Source organism: Lagenorhynchus albirostris, chromosome 7 (assembly GCF_949774975.1).
Source record: "Lagenorhynchus albirostris chromosome 7, mLagAlb1.1, whole genome shotgun sequence".
In the NCBI taxonomy this organism is placed as follows: Eukaryota; Metazoa; Chordata; class Mammalia; order Artiodactyla; family Delphinidae; genus Lagenorhynchus; species Lagenorhynchus albirostris.
Genome location: NC_083101.1, coordinates 35,483,401 through 35,502,488, shown reverse-complemented (window position 1 = coordinate 35,502,488; position 19,088 = coordinate 35,483,401). Strand labels below are relative to the sequence as shown.

General features: G+C 46.8%; 1 protein-coding gene and 1 pseudogene across 2 annotated transcripts in view; both read left to right on the top strand.

The window, feature by feature from the left end:
* The window catches only part of ZCCHC7 (zinc finger CCHC-type containing 7), a 297,645-nt gene extending 288,644 nt beyond the window's left edge, over positions 1-9,001 (top strand). The window contains exon 11 of one of the 2 annotated variants that reach the window (XR_009541549.1): positions 8,907-9,001. The gene's annotated coding sequence lies outside the window, so the exon portion shown is untranslated. Of the gene's footprint in view, positions 1-8,765; positions 8,875-8,906 lie in introns of those variants that run through there. The other variant, XR_009541550.1, reaches the window with a different exon arrangement.
* A 625-nt stretch (positions 9,002-9,626) lies between these two features.
* Positions 9,627-10,122, top strand: LOC132522845 (large ribosomal subunit protein uL23-like; annotated as a pseudogene).
* The last annotated feature ends 8,966 nt before the right edge of the window (positions 10,123-19,088 follow it).

The following is a 19,088-nucleotide window of genomic DNA, read 5'->3' as shown; positions in this document are numbered from 1 at the left end:
TAAGAAAACATTGGTACAATTTGTGTCAGAAGATGTTTTGCCTGTGTCCTCTACTAAGAGTTTTATGGTGTCAAGGACCTGAAAGAATCTTAAATACATATTAGTAGGGGAAAGAAGCCAATCTGAAAAGGCTATATACTGTATGATTCCAACTATAAGACATTCTAGAAAAGGAAAAACTATGGAGACAGTAAAAAGATCAGTGGTTGACAAGGGTTGGTGGGAGTGATAGAAAGATAAATAGGTGGGGCACTTAGGATTTTTAAGATGTATGTTATTATAATGATGGATAAATGTCATCATACATTTGTCCAAACCCATACAATGTATAACACCAAGATGAACCCTAAGGTTAACTATGTACTTTGGGTGATAACAATATGTTAATGTAGGTTCATCCTTGGTTAAAAATGTACCATACTAGTGGGGATGTTGATAATGGGGGAGGCTATGCATGTGTGATGGCAGGGGATGTGTGAGAAATCCCTGTACCTTCCTCTCAATTTTGTTGTAAATCTAAAACTGCTCTAAAAAAAATAACTTTAAAAAGTTAATTTGAAAAAGAAAAAGAAAGTAAAGCTTGTTCAAGCACTACTCTTGCAAAAGGATACAGGCCGTTCTCAGGATGAATCTTGTCAAGGTTTCACATAACAATTAATTCCTATGCTATTTAACCTTTTCCAGAGCTTAAAAAAGTTTAAAATTTTCCAATTAATTTTATACACTTAGAATAACTCCAATACCAAGACTTAATTTTCTTTTTTTTAAAAAGCATCAGATAAAGTACGTTTACCTAAAATCAGAAGCCAACATCATACTCAATGATAAAACACTCAACTCTAGTCTAGAGGGATTCACATTTGAGTCAGAATTAAGACAAGGATGTCAGTTAGGTATCAGCAATGCTAGCGGCTCTAACAAACAAAACCCCAAATCTCAATAGCTTAACACAGTAACAGTTTATTCCTTATTCACCCAAATAACAATGAGGATCCCTGGTCAACAAGCACCTCTCATTAGGCTTCTCATGGACCTAAACTCCTCTGCCTCTGGTCCTGCCATCACCTAGAACTGCTGCTAGATCCTCAGACAGCAGACAGAGAGAGGAGAGGGTGGTATGGGAGTTTCACAGGCCAAGCAGGAAAGCCACTTATGTCATTTCCACCCACCATCCAAAGGCTAGAGCCCAGTCACAGGGCCACACAGGACTGCAGGGGGGCTGGGAAGAGCGTTCTAGCTTTGTGCCCGGAGGAAAAGGAGACAGGCGATCATGCAGCATTCCTTAAAGAGTGCTTCACTGCTATCTTACTTTCTGCACACTTTGATGTGGGGCATGCAGGCAGTGACGGCCACCTGAGCACCAGTGATTATAAACACATCCCAGTTTCAGAGATTTAAAATGTGAAAACTTAGACTCCATGAAATACTGCTTATGAATACCAGACGAAATAAGAAATGCTGTATTTGTAAAAGCCCATGGACCAACGAGCAAGGCTTTTCCAGGCATGATCCCAAGGCAAAAAGCATAAAAAATAGACCGAACCACATAAAAATAAAAAATCCCTCACATCAAAAAAAGGAAATTAGGGACTTCCCTGGTAGTCCAGTGGTTAAGACTCCACGCTTCCACAGCAGGGGGCAAGGGTTCGATATCCCTGGTCGGGGCACTAAGATCCCACATGCTGTGTGGCAAAAAAAGAAAAAAAAAATTGAAAGCAGAAGGACCCATGGGAGGGGGATGTGGAAATATTTGTAACGTGTGATAGATCAAGAATTAGTAGGCTTACTATTTTTAAAAGCCTTTATACACCAACGGTGAAAAAGGTGAAGATTCCAAGATAAAAATGGACAAAGAACTATAACAGGAAATGAATCAAAAAAGAACTAAAAATGGTTAAATATGTTAACTATGTAAAACTCTTTGGTAGTCAAAGAAATGCTGATTAAAACCACAATAGGATATATATTTTTTAATCATAAAACTGGCAGAGGTCTGAAAATTGACAATGGTGCTGACAAGGACTGGGAATTAGAGACTCTTTCACTTCTGGAAGAGGGTGAAATGGGCTCACTGTTCAGCGCTGTGGGTAAGATCTTAAAAACATGCATGCCTGTTGACCCAGCCATCCCACTTCTGGAATTTTTTAAATTTCAGTTTTATTTTTATCAAAGTTAAACATGCACATAATTTTAAAAGTTGAGGGCTTCCCTGGTGGCGCAGTGGTTGAGAATCTGCCTGCCAATGCAGGAGACACGGGTTCGAGCCCTGGTCTGGGAAGATCCCACATGCCGCGGAGCAACTGGGCCCGTGAGCCACAATTACTGAGCCTGCGCGTCTGGAGCCTGTGCTCCGCAGTAAGAGTGGCGGTGATAGTGAGAGGCCCGCGCACCGCGATGAAGAGTGGCCCCCGCTTGCCACAACTAGAGAAAGTCCTCGCACAGAAACGAAGACCCAACACAGCCATAAATAAATAAATAAAGCAAACTGTCAACAAATAAAAATAAATAAACACTATTATTAAAAAAAAGAATTAGAAATGGAATAGGCTCATCCGTCTGATGGTTAATGGTATAAATAGGAAAGACAGAAAAAGAGGCAGCAGTAGTTAGTCAATTTCTATTTAAAAGAAAAAAATAAAAATAAAAAAAAAAGTTGAAAAATTTACATGGTTTCTTATGAAAATCAGCAATTCCCTGAAGCCCCTTCCCCTCAACCCCCAACCCTATCACCACCCTACCCCTCTTTCTCAGTCCCAGAGATACAGGTTTCAATCTTTCTGATATTTACCGTATTTTCTTTAAATAACATGCTTATATTGCTACTTCTTGAATTTTCAGGTTTGGGCATCATCTAATAATTTCTCATCATGAAGAGAGGATTTAGCTCTCTTACCAACCCTCTCCCCCAAACACAACCCCTATAAAACACATGCACATACTCCACCCACACACACCCACACATATCCCCTGGTCATCAGCCTCCCAATATTGTTATTTGTCATTCTGATTGGATCAATATTCATTATTTGCCTTATTCTGGCTGTAAATCTATTGTCAAATGAGCTGTGCAGAACACTATCATTTTCTTTTCCTGCACAACATGTTGTTTTCCCTGGAGTAAATAACTGACTTGTTTTAATCATCGGCTTAATTTGCTCATTTTTATCATCAATTGAACCACAAACTCTCTTTCAGAATTTTGAACTTGTTACTCCACTGTGTTCTGGCTTCCACTGATGATGTTTTTAAAATCCAACACCATTCTCAGCCATAATTCTCTATATATACCTACTTTTTCTCGGCAAACATGTAGGATCTTTTCTCTGTCCACGCACCCCATACTAACCCCAGTCCTGAGATGCCTGGTGAGCCTGGTTTGAGACCTCTTTATGGTTCTGCAGTATAAATCAGGCTTCTTTTTCATCTTTGGGATATGGCTTTCTTGGGCCTGTTAAGTCCATCTACTTTCCAACTACCAAAATGCTGTTGCTGATGACTCCTCTATTATCCTCCTCCTTGTGGGTTTTTTCTTTTTTAAACAGTTTGCTATAGTTTGGAGAGAAAGCAGCATTGCAGCAAAGTTAGGTGTAGAGTCCTGCTTCCCTGTGGAGGGTCTTGATAGACTCTTCCTCCCCCCACTGGGTCCTGGGCCTCCACATCTGTCCCCCTCGTCCCAGAGTCCTCTCAAAACAGCTGTTGCTCAGCTCAGTTCAGCTGGCAGACAGATGCCCTCAGGGCAAATTAATGACCTTAGTGTCAAATCTAAGAAGTTTTAAAAAACACAATAAACAATGTAAGTAAAGAGACAAAAAACAAAATGGAAACCAACAAAATAGAAAATAAAAACGCAATGAAGACCAATAAAACTAAGAGTTGATTCTTTGAAAAGACAGAATAGAAAAATCTCTGGGAAGATGGATCAGGGGAAAAAAAAGAAAATATACAAATAAATGACATTATACATGAAAAGAGTAACATAACTATAGTTAAAACAGGTTTAAAAGATAATATGATAAAAACACAACCATCTGGAGGTTTTATCTTCATGTGGCTGTATTTGCAAATAAAAGATTACTGAGAAAAAACATAATAAGGGAATGCTGTCGACAACATTATGCCAACAAATTTGAAGTCTTTTATATATTTTTATATATATTTCTATTATAGAAATACATAAATTCCTATCAAAACTGAAAAAAAAAAGATATTCTGAATAGTCCTAAAACAATTAAAGAATCTGAAGCAATAATTGAAAACATTCCCACAAAGAAAATTCAAGGCCCAGATGGCTTTAGGTGAATTATACCAACATTTCAAGAATAGATAAGCCAATCTTATATGAATTCTTCCAGGGAATAGAAAAATAAGGAATATTCCCAAATTCATTCTTTGAGGACAGTATAATTTTTTTTTTTTTTTTTTTTTTTTTTTGGTACGTGGGCCTCTCACTGCTGTGGCCTCTCCCGTTGCGGAGCACAGGCTCCAGACGTGCAGGCTCAGCGGCCATGGCTCATGGGCCCAGCCGCTCCACGGCATGTGGGATCCTCCCGGACCGGGGCACGAACCCGTGTCCCCTGCATTGGCAAGCGGACACTTAACCACTGCGCCACCAGGGAAGCCCGAGGACAGTATAATCTTAATGTAAAAATTAAACAGGGTTTCCCTGGTGGCGCAGTGGTTAAGAATCCGCCTGCCAGTGCAGGGGACACGGGTTCAAGCCCTGGTCCGGGAGGATCACACATGCCATGGAGCAACTAAGCCCATGCGCCACAACTACTGAGCCTGCGCTCTAGAGCCCTCGAGCCGCAACTACTGAGCCCACCTGCACGCCTAGAGCCTGTGCTCCGCAACAAGAGAAGCTACTGCAATGAGAAGCCCGCACACCACAACGAAGAGTAGCTCCTGCTCGCCGCAGCTAGAGAAAGCCCGTGTGCAGCAACGGAGACCCCAAGGCAGCCAAAAATAAATTAATTAATTAACTAAATTAAAAATGTAAACAAGTATAGCATAGGAAAAGAAAATTGCAGGCTCATTTCACTCATACATTTAGATGTAATAATCCTAAGTAACATATTATTAAAATAATTCAACTGTATATAAAAAAGATAATGTACCGGGCTTCCCTGGTGGCGCAGTGGTTGAGAATCTGCCTGCCGATGCAGGGGACATGGGTTCGAGCCCCGATCCGGGAAGGTCCCACATGCCGTGGAGCAACTAGGCCTGTGAGCCACGACTACTGAGCCTGCGCGTCTGGAGCCCGTGCTCCGCAACAAGCGAGGCCGCAATAGTGACAGGCCCGCTCACCGCCATGAAGAGTGGCCCCCGCTTGCCACAACTAGAGAAAGCCCTCGCACAGAAACGAAGACCCAACACAGCAAAAATTAATTAATTAATTAATAAACTCCTACCCCCAACATCTTCTTTAAAAAAAAAAAAGATAATGTACCATAACCAAGTTGAGTTTATTCCAAGAATACAAAGATGGCTTAATATTAGAAAATCTATAGAGCTAATTTATCACATTAATAGATTAAAGAAGAAAAACGTATGATCATCTAAGCAGACACAGAAAAGGTATTTGATAAAAGTATATAATGATTGATGATAACCTTCTAAGCAGATTGGAAATAAAGGGGAATTTCCTTAAACTGATAAAGGATATCTATAAAAACTTCTAAAGGAAATATTACTTGTGCGAACAATAGTAACATTTCCTTTAAAATCAGGAAAAGATAAGGATGCCCACTATAACATTTTTTGTTCAGCATTGTACTTTTGAACTTATTTTTCTTAAATAAATTAATACATTTAGTGGTAGAAGTTTTTAAATAAATTAATAAAGAAAATAAATCAATGGCATACATTTGAAAAGAAAGAGATAAACTGTCGTTGTTTGCAGATGATACAATTGTCTATTTAGAAAACCCAAAGGAATCTACAGACCAATTATTAGTTAGCAAGATTACTGGGTGTAAAACCAATAGGCAAAAGTCAATGAAATTCCTAGTCATTAAAGAAAAAACACAGGTGATGAATAAACTTATGAAAATATGCTCAACTTTTGTAGTTATCTGGGAAATTCAGTTTTAAACAAAGATATTGTATTTTATACTTGTCAGATTAGCAGGTATTTTAAAAAATCTGACACCACCAAGTGTTAGAGAAGAGGTAGAGGAACTAGTTCCTCTACTAGACCCTTCATACGCTGCTTGTGGGAATCATTGGTACAACCACCTTAGTTAGAGCCATTTGTACCATCTATCTCAGTTAAGTCGAAGATGCCCTAGACCCAGCAAATCTATACCCCCAAAACCTCTTCTGAGTGTACTCAAAGAGACTTTTACAAGAATGCTTATGGTAATATTGTTTATAATGACCAAAAAAAAAAAAAGAAATCTTAAATGTTCATTGACAAGACAACGAATAAAGATGGTACATTCATAAAAAAGAAAAAGATAATATGGAGTAAATAAGCAAGATATAGAAGGATATGATCCTACTTAAAATTGCAACATTCCACCCCCGCCTCTCTGGCTTGTTTTCCCCCTTTGCACCTCTCACATTCTAACATACAGTTTATCTCTAATTCATAAATTTTGCTTATCGTTTGGCTCACCCCATGGGAATGTACACACCACAAGAGTAGTGATCTTGTCTGTTTTGTTCACTGATATTCCCAGGGTGCCTCCTATACAGTAGGCGCTCAATAAATATTTGCCAAGTGAATTTGTTGAATGAATAGAAGACAATATGAAGCCACATATTGAAAGTTTGAAAGCATGCAAAACAATACTACTTAATATTTATAGATAAACATCCCTTTATGTTTTGGGTTACCTTCGTGACAGAGGTGGAGGGTGGGATCAGGAAGGCGCACCCAGGAAGCTTCAAGTGTCCCCGTAAGGTTTTATTTCCTAAGGTGGCAATGGAGAGGGGAGCGCTGATTATATTATTACCAACAGTGTCTGCATGATGGAAAAATTTCACATTAACACTTGTTTTTAATAATCGGAACAGCAGCACCTGCAGCACGTACTAGAGTTTCTAAGGGTTTTCCCACATGACCTCATGGGTCAGCTGTGCACAAGGGGCTTCCATAAGCCCAGCTCAGAGCAAGGTGGGACCCGGGCCTGGGGTTCTTCCAAATTGCCCAAGAGGGGAAATCCCAGCCTGAGAAGGAAGAAGAGACAGCCCCAGGGGACACCCCTTCTGGATGAGATGGGAGGGTATGTGAGAATTGGGCTTTGTCTTACACTGTCCTCACTCAGGAGCTGGGGGCTTGCTGCTGGGCCCGCAGTCAGGGACACGCTCCTCTGAGGCAGCACTAGGTTCTGTGTTAGGAGCTGTCCCGGTTCAGAATCTGAGTCCCTGTGGTCTCTCCTCCCCTGGATAATAGGAGTATAAATAATGACCCTGTTTTGTCTACCTGAGAGGGCTGTTGTGAGGACCAGACAACAAGGAAAGAAAGTTGCTCTGACAGTAGGGACCAGAGTCTCAATGCAGTTTTGCATTTTCTCCTTTGATATGAAACCTTTGAACATAAACATTATCTATGTTGTTACATAGTCTTCAAAATGATCATTTTTATTGGCTGAAGAACCATCAGGGGCTCAAGCATAATTTACTAAATCATTCCACTCTTGTTGTAGATTGAGTGTGTTTACCATTTTCCTCAACTGTAAACAACACTGCAGTTAACATCTTCATGTGCTTACATTTTGCTTTGCTTTTTTGAAATTATTTCACTAGGATAAATTCCTCAGTAAATAACTGGTCAAAGTATATAAATGGTTCTTATGGTTCTTGATGGGTTTTGTCAAAGTGCCATTTCCAGATGGTTGGCCCCGGTGACATACAGGTGTGTGTAGGACCACTGCACCTTATTCCAGGAAGGGTCTAGTCCTGCCGGGGCATAATTCAAAATTCACCGAATTTGAGACTAATCTTGACAAAAGACGAGAGGAGACACTTACATTTGTTTACCAGTTTAAAAAATGCCCTACGTGGCAATATTGTAAATCCAGTTGACAGCTCGCTTAACTGGACAGCTTTGAAGTTATTTGTTTCTTGACATACATTTTAAAAGGTGGGAGAATTCAGACAAAATGAGACTTTATTAATATTTAACATTCATAAAATATTTACCTTGCATATTTAAAATGTTCACAAAATGCTGCCACGCTGTGCTAGTTTTGTCATACCATCTCCACAATGGGGCACTACTATTTTATTTTATTTTATTTTTCCTAAAGAAATAGGTCTTCTTCTAACAACCAAGTTTGCAGATGTAGGCCTGTGAGGACCATTTGTCAGGCAGGGAAGGAGGAGATAATGCAACAGAGGCGCTTCTCTTGGAACCAGCTAATAACTGTATGCACTGATTGTTAAGAATTTACTTTCTGCTGGGCACTGTGCCGGGCACTTTCCTGTGTTACCTCATTTAATCTTTGATCCTATTAGATAGGTACAATTTTCCCACTTTACAAATGAGGAAACTGAGGTCTGGGTCCTAGGGCTATAGGCATTGCAGACACAGCAGGTAGAATCAGAGAAAAAGACAGGACTGATGTCAAGAGTCACTGGTCCCGGCTCTGTCCCTAATTTTTGGCTCATCAGTCAACTCTTCTGGGCCTTGTCTTTGCCCCAGGGAGAGGCTGAGGATGAGGGATGGGCACTGGGTAGGGTTATGCAACTTCTTTACATCCCCACACCCACCGTGGGGCCCTCTGGAAGAGAGAGTTACTACCTTTTCTTTCCCTGCACAGAACACCAGGAGGGCTTGGCTGAGCGAGGATGGGCCACACAGACCAGCCCAGCAGTGGGTTGACACATGCCGTGTTTACAGCATCTTCATCGCTCACTCAGGAGACCCAGAACTCAGGTCTGTCCTTCCCTTCTTTCCCCAGACCCTTTTTGAGCACCATGCTGAAGGCAGTGGGGCTGGCCTTGAGGCCACGGAGCACGGCTGCACTCCACCTTGTGACACAGCTGTGGGACTTGGGTAAGTCACTTCTGTGGCCTCTGACCGCAGTTTCCTCATCTGTAAAATGGGGATAATAATAACTACCTCAGAGGGTTATTCTGAGGCTTAAGTGAGGAGAAGGTGTGACTTAGGCCCCACGAGAGACCCTGTAAAGCGTGAGCTGAAGTGGCCCTCCAGGTGTTCTCTGGATATGAGTCAGGTGCCTGCCAGGGACCTCAGCCTGACACCAACACCCAAAACAGACCACAAGGGAGAAAGTGTCAGGCCAGGGGTGGGCAGGACAAACTTTCCCTGAGGGTTGGAAAGGGTTCTGGGAGGGCTCCCTGGAAGAGGTGATGTGTGCACCAAAGGAAAATCAGTCCTATTGAGTGATCAGAGCTGCCACCTGCAGCCAGAACTTCCATTTAGAACCAGGACAGAAGACTTCCTGCAAGAGGTAAGGTCAGGCTGACTCCACGCACCCAGAGAGGATGCCCCCAGAACATCTCAGGGATCTCTGCCCACCCCCTCTGTCACATGACAGATGCATTTCATTCATTCATTTGATTAATGTTTATTGAGCATCGGCTATGTGCCAGGCACTTGTCTCAGTACCGGAGATGTGTCAGCGAACAAAACAAATCTCTCGCGCCTTCTCATGAAGATGGTGCCGAAGGCGAAGAAGGAAGCCCCTGCCCCTCCCAAAGTGGAAGCCAAAGCCAAGGCTTTGAAGGCCAACAAAGCAGCGTTGAAAGGCGTCTGTCCACAGCCACACACAAAAAAGATCCGGACGTCACCCACCTTCCAACGGCCCAAAACACTGCGGCTCAGGAGGCAGCCCAGATAGCCTTGGAAGGGCGTCCCCTGGGAGAAAAGAGCTTGACCACTATGCCATCAGAGCACATTCCCCCTCACCACCGAGTCAGCCATGAAGAACATAGAAGACAACAGCACACTGGTGTTCATTGTGGACGTCAAGGCCAACAAGCACCAGATTAAACAGGCTGTGAAGAAGCTCTATGACACTGACGTAACTAAGGTCAACACCCTGACCAGGCCTGGTGGAGAGAAGAAGGCATATGTTCGACTGGTTCCTGACTATGATGCTTTGGATGTTGCCAACAAAATTGAGATCGTCAAAACTGAGTCCAGCTGGCTAATTCTAAACATAAAATTTTTCACTGTTGAAACAAAAACAAATCCCTTGCTCTCAGAGCTGACATTCTGGTGGAGAATAGAGGGAAACAAGACAATAAGTCAGAAAATAAGGATATTTCAGGTGATGAGTGGTAAGAGGGTAAATACAGCAGAGTGAGGAGAATAGAGAATGAACGGGGCATGAGTACAATCAGGGAAGCTGTGAAGGGCAAACTTTTGAGTGAGACCTGTAGGAAACGAGGGTGCAGACTTTGCAGATACCGGATCTCGGGAAGGACGTTCCAGGCAGGGGGAATACCTAGTGCAGGGGTGCTGGTAGGCAGAGTGTGCAACATCAAGGGATTCCAGGGAGGCAGTGAGGTCGGAGGGCATTGTGTGGCCGTAATGAGCCTGGCAGGACTCCTGCGTCACCCCAGGGAGCGGGGAGCCCTGGGAGAGCTTCTCAGAGGAGCGATGGGCTTGGCTGTGGCTGCCTGGGAGCAGAGACTGGAGCACGGCAAGGCAGAGACAGGGAGATGGCCAGGGGCCATTGCAGAGGTGACCGTGGCTCAGCAGGGTGGAGGCAGCAGCGGGAGAGAGGAGGTCAGATTCTGGCTGTGCTCAAAGGTGGAGCCAAGAGGAGCTTCTGATGAGCTGGACTCTGAGCCCCCAAAGCCCTCCTGGGGCTGCAGGACCGCAAGGCTCCCTGTGGCCTCACCAAACACCCCTTGAAAGCCGCCTCATTACGCAGGTGATTGGGGAAATTAGACCTTAAATGCTTTGTTTTTGTTTTGTTTTGTTTTTTTCCAGAAATAAAACCAAACGTAATCACTGTAAGAAAAGCTCCACCCCAAGGGCGCTGCTCCCTCCGGTGGAGGCAGGGGTTAGATGAGGTTTGCAGGACTGTGTTGGCTCCCAGTTTAGATGCTTTCCATAAATTAATTACAGAGGCAAAGCGGAGAGCGAGGCCCTGGGGCGGGTCCCGGGCTGCCCTTCCCTCTTCCTGGATACCTGGGCTGAAGCCAGTGCCGCCCTGGCCTGCGGGCTCTGGGAAGCTGCTGAGACTCCTGATTTCTGCCCCAAGTTTGCTGATCTCAGTCCCTGCGGGCTAAGCCTCGTCTTCACAGGAGAGGACTTGGGAGAGCACCGGGGCTGTGGTCTTTCTCCTGAGCGCAGTGGGGAGCCAGGGAAGGTGGCAGGCAGGGAAGGGACAGGACCAGATTTGCTTTTTAGAGGGGACCTTCTGGCAACTCCAGGAGACTGGATTGGAGGAGAGGAGGCTAGAGACCAGGAGGTCAGGTGGGGCCTCTCTGGAGGGATGGAGAGAAGGGAAGTGGGGTCAAGTAAAGGGACAGGAGTTCCCACTAACACAGATCCATCTCCCTGGGCTGCCAACTAGTGGCTCTACCCTTTGGGCCCAAGCCTGATGCCCATCTCGCCTGGGGCCCCCGAGCTCTTGTTGGCAGAGCCTCTTGGGGCCCAGGTCAGGCCAGTGACTCATTTCTGGACGGTTTTGTCTGAATAAGACTGTTCTACCTCTCACCTGAGCTCTTTGACCCTCCTCGTCACAGTTCAGGGTTTTGGCCACAAACAGCGGCAAATGAGAGAGGGGTTTCCGGAGGTGGTTTCTGGGACCTTTGCTGAAATAGTTGAGTGCACTTCACCTGCAACCTGCAGGGAGCTGAGCCATCCCTCCGAGCTCCATGCTCCTCCTTGGCCTGTCCTGAACATGGCCACCTTGGCCTTCCGGCCGCGTGCCTGAGCTCCTCCCTTGGGTCCTGCTCAGACCCTTCTCCTCGGCAGAAACTGCACATCCTGCTCTGCATCACAGCGCAAGGCCACTCCTCTGGGAAGCTGTACTCAGATCTCCTTGTACTCAGCATCTTGGGTGGTGCTGACTGATGGGGGCAGGGAATATGGAAGCCCAGCTCCCTTGCCCGGGGTTTTGACAACCCTGAGATGTAACTTACACTCTAGAGCCCCCCTCAGGATCAGACTGAAGCTACCCTCTGCAGGACCAGGCCAGAGAGGGCGCCATTTATCTTCTCCCCTCCCCACTCCCCACCCCCATCCCTCCTGTGCCCCACTCCTTTCCTGGCTCATTCTGGGAGCACTTCCTGGATAAATCACTTGCACATGAATCCTCAGGTAAGAGCCTGCTTCTGGGGAACCCCTTGTTCAGCTCTGCCATACCCACAGTCCAGTCTGCATATGGCATTGTGCTGCCCCCAACCTCACAGCCGCCGTGGGCCTCCGAGGCTCCATCTGTATAAAGGCGGTGCTGGGCTCTGGCCCTGTGTGAGCACTGCTGCTGTTCTTGTCCTGGATCCCTGCTCCCTACCCCGACCCCTTTGCTACAGCTGAACTCAGTCATCAGGAAAAGAGGACTCGTTTGAGAATGAGCAGCTGTTCTCAGCTCACAGAACCAAGTTCTCCGGCTGTTATAGCTCATTACTAAACCCCAGCCATGGCCTGAGGATTACAGAAAGGGTTCTGGTAAAGATCCCCAGCAGAAATAACACGCTCCTGCCGCAGGGAGCCCTGCAGATCGGACTGTGGTAACCTTCTGCTCGTCTCCGCCCAAGCACATTCAGGTGTTTGCATGTCAGTGGGGTCGCAGCATCTGGGCAATGGTGCCTGCTTTCGGATCCACGTGTAGGACTTTCCACAGCTGCTGGGGGAGCTTCGAGGCCAAATTGGCCCATGGGGGGAACCTGAGTCTAGACAGTCTAGCAAGAGGCTTGGACAGGTCACTGCTCTGCTTGGAGCCTGCAGACCCCTCTGCTCTGGTGAGTCCAGCCTCCAGAAAGCCTGTGGGGCAGGTCCTGCTAAGCCTCCCTCCCTTCCCCCCAGCCTGCAGTTCCACACACTCACCCCATCCCTGGGACACACCTCACTGGGAACTGAAACTTGAACACATTATCCAAGGGCCTGGGCTGTCCAAGGGGGCCCAGCTGGGCCCTCTGCTACCCTCTGCGTCCGGGGCTCAGGCCCTCTGTATGGCAGCATCAGCTTCCAGCCATCAGATGCAAACCCAGGCATAGGCCAAGATGAAGGCCTCACTAAGCCTAGCTTGTTGTGCATCATCAAGGGTGTTCTTTTCCCTCTCTGGACCTCAGTTTCCATATCTATATAAAGGGCAAGTAAGAGATCTCTGAGGTCCCTTTACAAATCATTATAGCCATTGTACTCTGTGGCCCAGAGAGGTGAAGGGAGCCCAGACTAGAACCCAGCCATCCTGCCCCTCAGGCCAGGGCTCTAGGACCATGACGGTGAGCAGAGGGAGGCTCCCAGGTCACGAAGCTGTCAGGCCCTGAGACAGTGTGGAGGAAGACACTCAGGCCTCTGGGTGTCCTTGACCCCAGCTCCTAGTTTCCTGCATATGCCCCACCAACATGCACCCCCTTCATGCACAAACCAGGGGCAAGTACTCCCATCAGGGAGGAGAGAATCAGATGAGCTCAATTCAAATCCAGTTTTGCCCTTTGTCAGCTGTGTGACCTTGGACAAGTCACTTCACCAATCTGTGCGTCAGTTTCCTTATCTGTAAAATGGGGGGTCCTAAAATCTGCCTCACTGGCCTTTGCAGGGGTTAAATGACCTTGTGCGTGTGAAGTGCCTGGCACCGATCAAACACTAAGTGGAAGTTCCTTTTCCTTGGGGCCTCTTCCCCTCCTCCTATGTCATTATCTGGCCTCACCTTCCACTGCCCATCTCAGCTGCTTGTACTTCTCTTCCCTTTGGCACACGCCCACGCTTTCCAGCACCCAGGCCTCTGCTCATGCTGCTCCTACCAGGAATGCCATTCCTCCGTCTCGTTCCCACCATTCCCAATCTTATTGCTTTCATTGTTCAGCTCAAATGCCACCTCCTCCAGGAGGACTCTCCTCCAAGGAGCTCTGTGCCAGCAGACAAGAACACAGATAACAGGGGCATCCGAAGGGGCAGTTCTCTGCCCTCAGCGGCCTCCTCTACCTCCTGCCTGGGTCAGTCATACATGTAGAGCATTTTTCTCCCCCGCCCTGCAGTACACAAAAGTGCCCACTAGGTGGTGATAGAACGACAAAGTCCCAGCGGGGATGAGCAATAAGAGAGGCCAACCAGGCACTGCCTGCGTCATTCATTCATTTCTTCAACAAATACTTTCTGAACACCTGCCATGTGCAAGATGTAGGACGACAGTGGCAAACAAAGCAACAAAGTCCCTGCTCTCAAGAAGCTTATGTTCTAGTGGCAGAAGGTGAGAGAGAAGAAACACAAAAAATAAGGAAATAAAGCAAGAAAAACCAGGACAGAGGTGAAGGCTGTACAGAAAACACCGGGGCCTGCTTGTGTCCAGACCTCTGAGTTAGCATTTCGTCAGTGAACAGCAGGATCTGTAATCAAAGCATCACTTAGGATCTCAGAGTGGCTGAGCTGGAACATTCCCTGGCCCCTTGTTCACAGTGTGCTCTGTGGACAAACAGCATCAGCATCACTTGGGAGCTTACAGGAAATGCAGATTCTCAGGTCTGCCCCAAGTCTACTGAATCAGAATCTGCATTTTAACAAGATCCCCAAGTAATTTGTATGCACGTTAAAGTGAGAAGCTCTGCTCCAGCCAGGCGCCTGGGGGTGACCCATAGCCGTTGGCCCAAACTGACCACTTATGTTTTTGCGTGATGCCCATGCAAGACTGGCTCTTGCTCAAAAAAAGAAATCTAGGAATTTCATGACACATGAAAATTACATGTTCTTCAAATTTCAATGTCCATACATAAAGTTGTACCAAAACAGCCATGCCCGTTCACTTATGTATTGTCTGTGGCTGCTTTCGGGCTATAATGGCAGAGCTGAGTAGTGCAACAGCGACTATATGGCCCATGAAGACTAAAATATTTACTGTCGGGCCCTTTGCAGAAAAAGTTTGCTGATCCCTGCTCTAGTTCAACCTCATTGAATGAGGAATCAGGGCCCAGAGAGGGGCAGTATCTTGTCAAGGCTCATAGGAGCCCTGCTTTTATTTCCATGTCCCACTCAAGGTCCTGTTTGCACAGCCTCTGGTTTGGGCAGTTGAATCGCCTTTGCCTTTTCTGGGTTTGGAGTGATAGCCTCGTTGGAAAAGGTTTGTAACTGATTTATGATGTAATCAAGACATTGCAATGAAATTTCCATTTCAGATGAAGCTAGTTTGGAGCCCAGAATGAGATGTGGGTACCCACAGAAACTGGGTTCCTTTTACTAGAGCGTGCATGACTGATATTAGCCTTTTCCTGAGAAGGGAGGGGACCCTAGGCTCCTGAAGAAAGGAGAGGGCTTCAGAGGGGTCAGTGTAGGGAGCGGGAAGGAGTTTTTCCTGCTCCTAACCCACCTGCAGAGTGAGGGGTCCTGACCTGTCAGGTGCTCTGAGGCTTTAGGCCAGGCCGGCAGTTGAGACCAATCTCAAGTCACCAAGTATCAATACTTTCCTGCTGTGTCTCCAGTAGGAGTTTAGGGGGCTTGGTGCTGGTGGGGGTGTGGGTACCAATAGGGGGCAGCAGAGAAGACAGTGGTCAAGGCCTGGACTCTGGCTGGGGATGCAGCTCAGAGCAGCTCTCCCCTGCTCAGCCCCATCCACGATTCCCACCGTCCTCATGCTTGAGGGCCAAGCTTAGCCTGCCCCAGCCCCTCCCTGCATGCGCCAGCTGCCCAGAACAGCTTGCAGCTCCCCTTTTGGGCCCATGCTTCCCACCTCAGGACCTTTGCTCCTGCTATAGCCAGCCAGTGACTGTGGTGCCCTCCCTTTGTCTCCCGACTGCCTCCCCAAATCCTCCCCACGATTCAGGGCCCAGTGCAAAGTCTGCTCCTAAGAGAAGCTTTCTTTGGCTTCTACGAAGTTAGTTACTCTGCCTCCTTGCAGCACCTTGAAACTTGAACTTTTCTCAAGATCAGGAACTCCATTTCTCTATCTTTTCTCACCTGCTGAATGGGGAACAGAGGAGCTAAGAGCACAACCCACAGTCATTCATACTTAGATTTAAATATCAGCTCAGCCACTTATTAGCTGTGAGAACTTGGGCAAGTTTCTTAACAATTCTGAGCCTGTTTCCTCATCTGCAAAATGGGAATAATGACAACACCCACCAGAGAGGGTTGCTGTGAAAATTAAATGAGACAATACATGTAAAGGATAGCCACGGACACACAGCTGGTGCTCAGTAAATGTTAGCTCTTATAGCATGTTGGAATAATGTTATTACTAATCATTTGTTGAATGAACAGCCGGGTGGCACATAATTCTGAGAGACTGACCAGCATTTGTGGACACTGCACAGTGCCCAGTACGGGTGGGCACTCTTCTATATGCTGCCTCTTGCAGCCCTTCACTACGGCCCACGAGGCAGCCATGCTCTCCCTGCCTCCCAGCCTGCAGCTGTCCCCGGCCTGTTTGATCTTCAGGTGTCTCTGGGATGCATGCCGAGCTGAGTCACTCTATGCCTGAGTGGCTGTGGGGAGGGCTAGGTTACAAGGTCAGACCCAGGGTGCTACGGTGGGACCCCAGCCCAGAGGAGCAAGGCTGGGCTTTAACCAGGGCTGAGGGGAACAGTGGAGAAGAGAGGGCGGCAGGCCCCCAGGTCAGCTGGTCAGGGCTCAGGAAGACTATGGGGTTGGCCCAACCCTTAAGGTTCCAGACTCTAGAAGTCTCAGAGATCGGGCAGAAGCCAGATGACCAGAACAGAGGCCCAAGGGCCAAGCAGACCTAATCCAAGATCCCTGAGCTCTCTGAACCCCCTGATCAAGGACAGGAGGGGTCCAGGGCCTGGAGCAGGGCAGGGGCTGCAGGGGCAAGTGCCACGCTGTGGGGAGTGAAGCCAGAGGGGACAGGGAGACAGGCAGTGCCCAGCATGGACATGGCTGGGCCATTTTCTCCCCAAAAGAGTGAGGGTGCAAGTCCATTCTGTCCACATTTCCTGAGCACCCCCAAGGCCCCGGCCCTGGGCTCAGCGCATACCAACCACCATGACAGGGAATAATTGTCCCCGTTCTATGGTTTGGAAACCAAGGATCAAACAGAAGTGCTTTGCCTGATGCCACCAGTTTGTGGCCAAGGCAGATCTTCTGAGCCAGCCTTGTTCTCACAGAGCCTTGGAAATGACATAAGCCACAAGTACCTAACTTTATGCTTCTAAAGAGGCCCTCAGGTGTGTCCTCACCTACCCTCTTGTACGAGGCCACATAACAAATGACCACGAACCTAGCGGCTTCCAACAGCACCCCTTTACTATCTCACAGATGACCAGTCATATGTGACTTGACAGAACAGGAGATCAGGTTTAGAAATAGACCCTAGGACTTCCCTGGTGGCGCAGTGGTTGAGAGTCCGCCTGCCGATGCAGGGGACACGGGTTCGTGCCCCGGTCTGGGAAGATCCCACGTGCCGCGGAGCGGCTGCGCCCATGAGCCATGGCCGCTAAGCCTGCGCGTCCGGAGCCTGTGCTCCGCAACGGGAGAGGCCACAACAGTGAGAGGCCCGTGTACCGAAAAAAAAAAAAAAAGAAATAGACCCTAAAAGACCCACATTTAGTATACGACAGTGAGAAAAAGGTGGATTGTTTCATAAAAGGTGTTGAACAACTTGCTATCTTTAAAAATATAGGGATCAAAATTTCAGTAAATAATTAAACCATAAAGGTACCAGGCCTAGAAAGAATGATATTTTAAAAATGAAACCCAATGTGAGAAAGGCTTTTTACATGAAAAAGCGATGTTAAAACATTCTCCCTCCCCCCGAACTCTTCCATACTCTTTCCATCAAGAGGTGGTGTCTCTGTCCTCTCCTGGAATCTGGGCTTAGTGACTGTGGAACCAATAGAATATGGCAGAAGTGATGCACACCATTTCCAGGCTGAGGCCTTAAGAGCCTGAGAGCTTCCCGTTCTGTCTCTTGGAATGGCCCAGGCTCCAGGCTGTGAGGCAGTCCAGGCCACAGGCAGGGGGCCTGTGTAGGTGTCCAGGCCAGCAGCCCAGCAGAGGGCCCAGCTGATGGCCAGCCTTGACAACCAGACACTTGAGTGAGGAAGCCTTCAGCTGCCTGGAACCCAACCACCATCCGACTACACGGCATGAAGGAGCCTGAATGAGACCCTCTTGCCGAGCCCAGCCAACTTCAGAGAGAATAGTGGAAGGATTGCTGTTGCTTTAAGCCACTATGTTTTGGGATAATTTATTATGCAGCAGTAGATGCACTATGATACACTCTGTATGACAAAACCTAGAAGCCATAAGAATAAAAAATGTCTGCATTAAAAATAATTAACAAAACCATAAGACAAGGGCTTCCCTGGTGGCGCAGTGGTTAAGAATCCGCCTGCCAATGCAGGGGGCACGGGTTCGATCCCTGGTCCGGGAAGATCCCACATGCCACAGAGCAGCTAAGCCCGTGCACCACAACTACTGAGCCTGCGCTCTGGAGCCCACGAGCCACAACTACTGCAGCCCACGTGCCACAACTACTGCAGCCCGCGTGCCAGAGCCTGTGCTCTGCAACAAGAGAAGCCACCGCAATGAGAAGCCCACACACTGCAATGAAGAGTAGCCCCCGCTTGCCGCAACTAGAGAAAGCCCGCGTGCAGCAACGAAGACCCAACGCAGCCTAAATAAATAAATAAATTTATTAAAAAAAAAATATGACAGCAAACTCAGGGAAAGACCATATTTGCAACCCATATTACAAAGGGCTAATATTGTATGAATATTGTATGAATTGTATGTATGTATTGTATTCATACTTATTGTATGAATAGTACCTACAAATCATTAAGACAAAGATCATCTGAATAGGCAAAGGATATCCATAGGTTATAGAAGGAAATGGTTCTGAAACGTATGAAAAGTGCTCAACTTGGCTCAAAAGAGAACTGTAAATTAAAATTACAATAAGATATCATTAAAAACAAAAATACACAGGAGAAATAGATGCTTTCATACATTACTGATAGGAGTGTAAATTGAACAACTTCTCTGAAAAGCA